The sequence below is a fragment of the Lolium rigidum genome, chromosome 1, assembly GCF_022539505.1.
Source record: "Lolium rigidum isolate FL_2022 chromosome 1, APGP_CSIRO_Lrig_0.1, whole genome shotgun sequence".
Taxonomy (NCBI): domain Eukaryota; kingdom Viridiplantae; phylum Streptophyta; class Magnoliopsida; order Poales; family Poaceae; genus Lolium; species Lolium rigidum.
In genome coordinates this window covers 338258642-338269562 of record NC_061508.1, presented here as the reverse complement: position 1 = coordinate 338269562, position 10921 = coordinate 338258642, and the positions used below count along the sequence as shown (strand labels likewise).

The 10921-nt window shown below is 41.6% G+C and overlaps 1 long non-coding RNA gene across 1 annotated transcript; it reads right to left on the bottom strand.

Moving 5' to 3' along the window:
• Positions 1 to 4777: 4777 nt before the first annotated feature.
• On the bottom strand, positions 4778 to 7165 carry LOC124684452. Its single transcript, XR_006997026.1, has 2 exons — positions 6897 to 7165; positions 4778 to 5556 (listed from the first exon to the last, which is right to left on the bottom strand). It is a non-coding gene; the product is annotated as an uncharacterized LOC124684452 (long non-coding RNA).
• Between the last annotated feature and the right edge of the window lie 3756 nt (positions 7166 to 10921).

Below are 10921 nucleotides of genomic sequence, written 5' to 3'. Positions count from 1 at the left end.
AGACCCGGGTTTTTCGGGTTGAGCTGCCCATGGCCTGGAGTGGGTATGGTTATCTCTAAATGAAATGGAGAGCTAGAGCCTAGAGTTAGAGACAAATGATAGATGCCGTTAGACTATGACAATTCAGTCACTTTGACATCATTTGTATCTATCATTGCCACCTTGTCCTGTTCTACTATTATATGGTCCAGGCTTATTTTCTCTTTTCATAATAGTAAGATGGCGACCAGCCTTAAACCCAAATTTGCATGTCATCATGTCAATATCGACGTGCCACGCCCACGTGTAGTGAAAGATGGCGACCAGTGAAGGCAGAAAGGTTAGTTAAAAGAGTAAAAACCGAATCAACAGTGGCTAACTGAGACGCTTTGTTAAGAAAAGTGAATTCCAGCAAGGATGGTTAACTGAGACCCAGTCCTCATCCCCCACCCCATTTTGCAGCAGCGTCCCTTGCGACCCCTGACTGCCCACCTTGACGTCCACCATGCCCAGCCTCACCATGGAGCACGCGAAAATCTGGAAGAACACATCTGGATGGCCGCCCGCTACGCTCTCGATGTTTGCCCTTGCTGCCTCATCGGTGAGCAGCACGACGTTTGACTGGGAGATACCTGCGCTCATTGTAATCACAATGGCACAAAACAAGCCATGCATGGAAGCATTTGTTTATCTCGTATTCCCGGTGCATCCTATTTCTGGAAGGGAATGCGCTTAATATGCTCCTTTTCACAGAAACAAAAGGAAATTGTGCCTGCTTGGAACTATCTGTCTACATTTATTAGTAGCTCGATCTGAAACAAATATCAGGAGAAACTGAGATATTTATATATTAGTAGGAGTACCGATAGATGTCATGATTGCAAGGAGACATCAGAAATGGGTAATAGCATACAATGCAATAAATTTGTTAGAACTACAAAATCACATGTATATGTCCGGCGTTGTTGCCAGTCTTGCTTAGAACTTGTGCTAATTTACCCACGCATTAAATTACTAGATATATGGAGGTGGAGATAATAATATCAATGTCACTACTTCTGCCTGTCTATAAAAAACATGAAGTTCGCTGTAAGACAAACAACTTACACACACACTATATTTGAGAGGAAAACATTGTGTTAAGCATCTAGGGCAATTAGAGCATCTCCACCAGTCTCCCCAAAATTAACTCTCAAGAAGTATATTTTGAGAGAAGAGGGAGATATTTGACAATGAAAAGCTACTCGTCCCCAGCAGAGCCCCTAAAACTTTTGCTGTGCTCTCACACGGGTCACACCTCCAAAAGGAAATGATCATGCATGTATTTAGTACTACCTGTAAGCACGATCATGATGTCGCTAAATGATTCGATCCTAATGATGCTGTGGCTGTGAGTAAACCAATAAAAAATGAAAACATGTCATTTCCATTCAGCATATTTCACGGAAGAACATTACCTGGAAACATAGCTCAATATACATGCAAAACAAAGAATATTTGTAGTTTTGGACACATCACTATTGGTGGCATAACTGAAAAAAATGGCACCCATGATTGTTTGGTTTCTACAAAAATAATGGGTTGAGATTATTGCGACTTCTTATATGCAATTAAAATGACTCGAGAACACTCCCACGGAACGAAATTACCAAACGTGCACCTGGTTGCTCTGCCTGCCAAATACCGGTTCCTGAACTCGAGTGGACAAATTCAAAACAACGATTCAGCACTTCCTATCCGTAGGTAAAATGAGTAAATAGAATGCAAGATCAAACTGATGTTAAAATCACGGTCCATTCCAGAACTGGTCCAAGTCCCACACCATTTTCGAGCAACAGGGAAAGGTAGCTAAATCTGGGTCTGTAACTCTGTATACGAAACATGGAAAGAGAAATGTGTATGAAGCAAAAATAATGCAAAAAAGGCAAGAAAAACTAGGAACACCTGAGTTGACTGGGAAACTTCAGTGAACTAGTTTGAACTTGGGAATTGTCTAGTTTCTCGGAAACATGTGGTTACCCGTTTTCTACTACGTACTATTGTTCTTCGAATCCATATGATATTGAACAGTCTGACCTTTTTGAGCACTTGCATGTGATTTCTCATTGGTCTTAGCAAATGATTTCAGACATTGGTGGTGGTATTTAGCTAGCCGCTGCGACACGACATGGGGAGAAGTCAGCATGTTGCCATGGCGGTTGGTGGACGGAAGAGGTCCTGATGATAAAGCAGCAAAAAGTGACATCGAGGTTATAGTCTGGCCAACCGTAAGGACATTCTTTGGTTCTGCATACTTCCACCGATGATGGATGTTGCCTGCTGTAGGGATATGGACCATATCATATGGTCATGTGGTGGGTCTTATTACGTTTTGGTCTAAACTATTCAATTGTTGCCTCATGTCGTACTTGTACATATGAACCGTGTATTGATTATTGCTCTCTTCAAAAGAGTTTCATGTATTTGTCTATCCTGAACAAATAATTTGTTGTTTAATTACTACAAGATCGCTGAAAAATTAAGCAACAAAGAGGCACTTTGACAATTGCGACCGAAATGGTGAGCAGTTTGACAATTGGGGCACATTCAACTGGTGCTAGCCCAAGAAGAAATGGATCGTACAAAGGCCATGGCCCAAAATAGAAAAATATGTAAAAGGGCTAAAGCCCAAAAAACAAATGGAACAAAAAAAGGCTAAGTGACAAAGATAAATCGATTGAAAAAGGGCAAGACCTAGGCGAAGAAAGGCTGGAATTAATGGGCTCAGCCCATGTACACCCCATAAATGGATCGGACTGATTTTGATCTACGACGATTTAATTTTGTCATAATTATGCCACATCAGACTAGCCACGTAGGATCTGATGTGGCATGGCCATATCGCCAATGATGATATTGAATCGTCATAAAGGTTATGACGATCCAATATCGTCGTAGACAATCATGACAATTTCAAATAGAAGGTCATGTTAGTTGATTCCCGACGCTCTATTTTTGATGATCCATTTTTCGTCATAGATCGAATATAGTGACGATTCAGTGACAAAAATGGAGGACCGCAGGTCAACACATTTCTTGTAGTGGCGGCGTCAAACTCGTCGGTTTTTACGTTCCGATTATCGACAGGTGGCTACTTGTGGTCGGTGACTACATCGAGTGCGTTAAGTTCCTCCCGGACCCCGAACTTGGAAGCGATTTTCTGGAAGTCTTTGTCGCAGTTATCAGAGCGTGAGAAGCTTCCATGGACGGTGATTGCTATCCCGTTATTGCCTGATGCCAGCGCAGATGTAGCTGGCATTATCGGAACAGTCGATGATGTGCCTTGGATGAGCGACGGCGCCAATTATTGAGGGGGCTCCTCGGTAATACCCACCATGAGGGGCTTAGGGTTTATGGAATCCTGCAAGTTAGCACGAGATATCGGATACCAGACGAACAGAAGGCGAGATTTACCCTGGTTCGGGGCCCTCGATGAGGTAAAACTCTTACTCTTTGTCTGATCTTGATTATTGGCGTAAAAAGGTTACAATGGGGCAGCCGATAGACTGTATGGTGTTGGTCTCACCGAGAGGCAAGGTTTCTAGGATTTAGCGTATCGAGATTGTGAAGGTGTTCTCCGGCAGGCCCTCTCCTGGCCTTTATATAGGAGGCCAGGTACGAGAGTTCGTCACGGATCCAACTAGATTACAACAAGATCTAATATATCATTTCCTTAAGGACCTGGCTACGGAGTGCGTGGTTACCCGTTTGCTTTACACAGTGCCCCTCCTATTTTTGGTTTGTCCGAGTGTCTGGCACTACCACTTGCCGTTTACGGCAGTTTTTTTTCTCGTCGCATGATTAGCCAGCATGCACGCACCTCCCACCGAGGCGTTGACCCAGCCCCACCTCTTTCTTGTACGTATCTGTCATTATTCCATTCTCACTACAACCGCTCTTAGAATTACAGGGGGAACAGCTCCCACAAAATAATTAAATCCGAGCAAAACTTGAAAATATTTGATCCCTTCTTATTAAAGATCTCGAAAATTGATTAAAGGTAAGAATGCATATGACAGGCATATTAAAAACACTTTACATATATACTGGAAATTTGCATTCCCCCAACATCTCGATGTAGATTATTACTTGGATCCTCAAAAAATATCATCGATCTACACCACTGCACCCTCCCTGACCATGTATCGACCCTGTTTGGGATGTAAAAATGCATTAGCAGAAAGTAGTAATTAGACAATGTGACATTAGGTGTAGTATTACAATCATGTTGGCATGTAATGAAAACTAAGCAAATACTCCCTCCGTCCCAAAATGTAAGGCGCCTAAAGATTAGTCAAAAGCCAACATTTTTTAAGTTTGACCAAGTTTATACATAAAAATATGAATATTTACAATACTAAATCGGTATCAATAGATGCATCATAAAATATATTTCTTAATGTGTCCATTTGATATTGTAGATGTAGTATTGTAATCATGTTGGCATGTAATAAAAGCTAAGAAATACATCCTAAGCTAGTGCTTCAATCATTTTAGCATGTAATAAAACTAAGAAAATACAGCCTAAGCTAATGCTTCAACCATTTTGGCATGTAATAAAAACTAAGAAAATACATCCTAAGCTACTACTGCAATCATGTTGGTATGTAACATCCTAAGCTACTACTGCAATCATGTTGGTATGTAACATCCTAAGCTACTACTGCAATCATGTTGGTATGTAACATCCTAAGCTACTACTGCAATCATGTTGGTATGTAACATCCTAAGCTACTACTGCAATCATGTTGGTATGTAATAAAACTGAACAAATACATCCTACAATCATGTTGGAATGTAATAAAATTAAAAGTTAAGTACAAAAGTTACACCCTGCAAGTACTTTGGGGGCGGAGCTAGCAATATATAAATTAAAAATTACAGTCCATGTAGAACCAAAAAAGCGCCACATTAGACCACCCAGTCACCTACCCCAGAACAAAAGAGTAGCTCGTGGAGGAAAATTAACACGATTACAGTCTACTCGCCAGAAACGGGTTGGTAGCTGCAGCCGATTCATAACAGCACCACACAGCCACCACCAAATGATTCCTTCTGTATATATCTTTCATCTTCAGCAGATTGTCTAAATTTCATCCTCTATATTATACCTTATATTTTAACAATGTCATCTAAGTGAACAAGTAGCAGCAAGAACTAGAAGCAAAGCAAACAGGAACTAGAAAATTCAGCGATCAATTCGCCTATATGCAAATTCAGCAGTGCAGAACTTACACTTAAGTAGAGTAGCAGGAGCACCAATCAGCAGTAGCAAATTGCAGCTGGGAGCATGTTCATTTCCTTCGCACTCTCGCTCGCGCGTGAAAGCAATGATTAGCAGCAAAACTCAGTAGCAGCAACCGCACTAGTAGATCCTGCCCAACTCGCCATGGCGCCGCCAGCCTCCAACACTCGCAGCTCCTCCCCATCTCTTTGCATCCACATCGCCATCTGGATCCATATCCACTCAACGCGCTCACACGGAACCCTGCCCCTCCCCCACATCGACGAATCAGTAGGAAGCTGAGTTTTTATGAACTGTAAGAAAAATGACAGAGACAAAAAAATAAGTAGATCTTTTGTACATGCTACCATGGTGGCATGTGGGCAACATGTTAACATGCCATCTGCTACATATAAAAAAGCACACTAAATTGCTTGCATGTAATGAACCTAGTAAGGAATTGAGATAGTTACAACAGACATAAAAATAATATACATGCTGCCATGCTAATATGCCGGGTAAAACATATAAAATAGCACATTAAATTGCTTGCATGAAAATAAACCTAGCGGGCATTGAGATAGTTACAGCCTACATAATGAATTATACATGCTGCAATGATAGCGTGTGAGAAAAAAATTAATATGCCGGGCACCGCATATAAAATAGCACACTAAATTTCTTGGATGTAATAAACCCAGCGGGCCAGTAGCAGAACTTACAGCCTATATAGCGAAATATACATGCTGGCATGCTGATGTGTGAGAAACAAATTAATATGCCGGGTACTGCATATAAAATAGCACACTAAATAACTTGGATGTAATAAACCTAGCGATACTAATAGAGTTACAGCCTACATAAGGAAATATACATGCTATCATGCTAGCATGCTAGCATGTGAGATTTTTTTTTTGTAATCAAGTACAAACCTCCCAAAAAATATATTCGTCCTTGTAAGCAACATCCTGATAAGCATTGCATGAATCACTAAAAGTAACAGCCTAGGTATAAAAATAATGTTACAGTCAATACAGAGAAAGATACATGCCAAGATGAATTAGTGCCCCCTTCGTCTAAGTGTCCCAAATATCCAGCTTTAGGCAAAAACTTACAGGGAGACCGAAGAAAATGAAAGCTAAACAGTAATAAATGGATGTTGTTGTAGTTTTTCGATTCAGCATAGCATGGTATACTCGAGAAAATGGTTTGTCGAAACTTTACGTCGGCAATGAGCTGAATACTTCGTGTACGATAAGTCTGATATTGAAGCTAAACGCATAAATAAAGTGGAGCTTAAGGTACAAACTAATTTAATTTAATACTAGGAGTGGACTTGATGCAGGGGATGGACATACGTAAGAATCTATAGCAGACCTAACAAATCTAAGATAAAATTAAAGGTTGCACAATGCACAGTACTATTACATTTGCAGGCAGAAAACAGTTCCATTGAATGTACGCAACTACTCCGTCCACCACCGAGTTCAATTTCAAGGAATCTACACCATGGCGCTGTAGTACATAAGCAATTTCACTCTGATGTCAGGGGGATCTACATATCCATGGCCTCTGCTGTAGGGATGCACAAGTAAAAAGGGCGCAGCTAGGGGCAGTGGTAAAATAGATAGGAGATGGAAAGCAAGGTACTCACCGGCTCACCGCATGGGATCAAGATGCGTCCGCTGGAATCTGGGACGCATGACCTCGCGGGCGATGTTCGCAATCAGCCCAATCGACCGCATCTCCCTTTGGTGATGACGATCGAGCCCTGATTCGAGTACGTCAATGCAGCCCTGACCGACGGCGCAACTGCTCTCCGCTCGTCCGCCCCGGGGCTACCCACCGGACTTCTCGCCGCCGACAAGGCAGATCTAGAGGTGGAGATCGAGCAGAGCTAGATGTGGGCGAGAGAGCAGAGAGGAACGGGTCCGCAAGTATTCGAGGAAAAAGAAGGAGAATTTAGAGTTGTCGGGTTGCACCGCTTCGTCCTGGCCGCTCAATGGCGATTGGACGGACGCGAGAGGTGAGCACTGTGGAAGATAAAAACGTGCCCAGGCAAGAAATAGATTTTGGGTTTCCTTAAACAACGTATCCTTGCCTTGTCCGTCAAGAATCCGCCTCCTTCCATATTTCCATCGCTGCAACCGATGTATTGGTCCATCGTGGACTGCAGTGATCCTCGTGGGCCCCCTGTTAGCCCAGAAGAGGTAGGCCAATGTCCAGGTACCCGAAGGGTAATGCCCACATCAGAGTCGAGGTGGTTGGATCGCGTGGGATGCGGCTCAAGCAAAGGGCTGATCTGGCGCGACTTATGGCGCAACGGCGAGGCCGGGGGCGACACCGGGCGCTGGGCGTGCAGCAGACGAGAGGATCCGGGCAGTTGGTGCGGTAGAGCCCCCGGCTCGATCTGGGCCCGCCCGGGCCCGATCTGGGTCAAAGGATGGTTGGTTTTTGCGTGGTGGCACTATGCTGCCGTGTGTGCGGCTCCTCTTGTGGGCCAGGGCTGCTAGCTACCCGCGCGCCTTTCGGGAGGTGCAAAGGGCTCCGCAACCATTGTCGGATTTCTGTGCTCGCCGTCTCCTCTGCGGTCGACTAGTGGTGTGGGGGTTGCTGGCCTGGCATGAATAAAGGTGGAGGTCCTAGGGGACCTCTTGGACAAAAATGAAGACCTGCTTGAGGCATGTTCTTCTTGATTTGGCCAAAGTGGTGAGTTCTGGAAGGCTCCACTGGCGAATGTAATAGTGCATCTATTGCCTTGAGTTTGCTGGATCGGGTGGTATTCAGTCGTGCGCATAAATGCTTTTATTCCGACTGTTTGATTCTGGAGGATGTGGAGCGAAGCTCTGTTCTGTGCTACCATCAGGTGACATTATGGTCCATGGTGAAGTCAATGATGGGGAATATCATGAAGGCCGAATTGGAGGACTAGCAATGGAGGGTCAAGTCTTTGCCCATTTGAGGAGCTTGCTTGGTGTTCTAGCCTCGTAGCACCAACTTTGGCTAGTGGGGTGGCAACATATCAGAAGTTCAAAGTGTGTGCGCACTGTTTTCCTTGTTGGAGGCGTCGTTATTGGAGAGGTTGGACTTTTGGTGTTGTCTTGGTGGTGTTTGTACTGCTGCTATTAGGTTTTGATCACTGTAGCGGAAATTTTCTTTTATGTAATTTTTTTTCTTTTGTTAGCTCTTTGCATAAATATTACCGCTAAGCACTGCGTTGGTGTAGAGACAAGGTATAATTGGTATCTCCACGATATTAATATGTACTCTTTATCGAAAAAAGCGAGAGATGGCTCTTTGGTACATGGCGAGTGCTAAGCACCTACGATTAATTATGCCAGGAGTGTGATTCTTCTCTCCCCGAGCATGCTCAGTCTTGTAACATATCTAAACTTCTTGTTAATTAATGAATGGGGTAAACTTTTTGGTATCTTTAAAACATTAGTTGATAACAACATATACCTATGTAAAGAAATCTCCTCATAATGCCCCGATGAGACCCGATTATGGTGGATAATACGGGGTTCAACACTCGACATTGCATATATGTGCATCATATTGAGGAGTTTGTGGCACTTTAGTCTGAGCTACGTGATACCAGTATACCACTCTCCTTGATCATGTTTAAGATGACATTTCTTGGAAGCTAAGGGGCTCATGAGAATACACAACTGGAGTCACATGTTTGGAGTAATTGGGCTACTCCTAAATGCAATTTATTTTTCATGGCTCATCCTGAACAACCGCGTTTAAATGGCCAATGGATATGATTGACGTGGTGTGGATGTCTAAACTGCAGGTGCTGTGAACTTTGCAAAAGGGAGATGGAAACAGCCGGACTATCGAATTATTCTAAATAAGTTTGCACGTGCAATGCACGTCTCAACTATTATAAATTGTTATTTAAAAACTAAAAATCAATCATAATACAAATTTACAAATTTTAACTTAAAAACTACAACTGAATCATAGTACAATTTTACAAGGACAGACTTTTTAGCATGAAAAAGTTCCACTCGAGACTCGAGAGTAATGATAATTGAGAGGAACCTTCACCTACAGTTTTTTTTATGGGCGTTCTAACATCAACCGATAATTTCTATATATATAGTAAGTTTGCACGTGCAACACATGACTCAATTAAAGAAATAAATTGAATAAGCTATTTTTCCTATATTCTGAAGTTATATGTACTGTAACATTGTCTCTAGAACTTATGAAAATATCTTCTTTATTTGTTTAAAACATAGCAATAAAATATTGCAATCCTTCACAAAGACAAAACTCAGATAATAGAATGGTTTTACATGGAGTATAAGAATGCCGCATTGATAGCCGTCATCAACCAGAAATACGACAATTGTGTGGTGCACAAATAGCAAAAAGTGTAACGAAATCTTATATAGTTCTTATTACTTATGTAGTATGATGAATGACCCTTGAATTTACAAAAAAAAATTCAGCGAACATCATTTGGCAAGATCACTCATACATGTTAAGGCCTCGAAATTCATATGGAAGAAACATGTTTACAAATCCTCATATCAACGATTGTAATCCTCATATCGCTACAATCTCTCTCATCAAAAGGACCCTCTCAGTCTTGCAATCTGCACATGAAAAAAGATAAATATACCTCTCCAAAGTTTGATACTTTTTATCCGTTAGAAACCAAGTGTACAAGTACCAAATAATGGCTTGCACCACAGTGCACACAACCCCTGCAGTCGGTTCTCGGAAAAATAGCAAAGCTAAAAACCACATCTGTTGATTAAAGTGGTACACAAGGTAGCATTACACTGTCGTAATCATAGATCATTGTAGTGTATTTTGAGTTTTCTAAAATACACTCCCAATGTATTTATTATAATAGAACAAATAGTAACATCAGTCAGGTTTTTTGTACAAAAATCCAAGATAGTAATGTTCTAGCATGAAACCTAAATCCAATTATTGCCTCATCCTGAGAATAAATACTCTCAACCCCTTATGAGGATACATTGCTAAGAGGCAACAGTATACTGAATGACAATATATCAGGCCTCTTATAAGGAAGAATTTTACAAATAGGAGACATGCATTTTTATAATATTTGTATTAATGATAAAGAATAACACCGGAACTCAAATATGTAACACTGTCCGTAGTCAACGGTAAAGAGAACTCATTTGAATGTTTGAGTGTAATAGATGGTTCTGAAGATATGTAACTCAAATTTTCATGTGAGACTACTAACAAATTAACATCATTAGATGATGCTCCCAACCTGTTATGCACTTGACAGTAAACAACTTCAGGGATCTTTTTATATCAGAAATGCATATCAGATTAATAGCTAAGTGGGGAAACTATGTGAAATGACATGTCTATAAAACCGACAAATAAACCAGTAAACGATCAAGTTCATACCTACAAACTGAAAGAGCCATACTATGTGCTTTACCCCATGGTACAGAGGTACCAGATGTTCCAGCAACTTCCACATACACATTCTATCGGTTGGCCAATTGTGCTTGTGTGCTATGCTGCTACATGAAGCAGTCGTTCAATCAACTTCCACATTCAGAGCAATGCAGGACAGTTAATGAATGACTTGCCTTCACCAATTGTCTCCCTTTGTTCATATCCAGTATCTTGTCAGGGACATGATGCTGGAGGCAAAGAGATAATTTTGTTCCA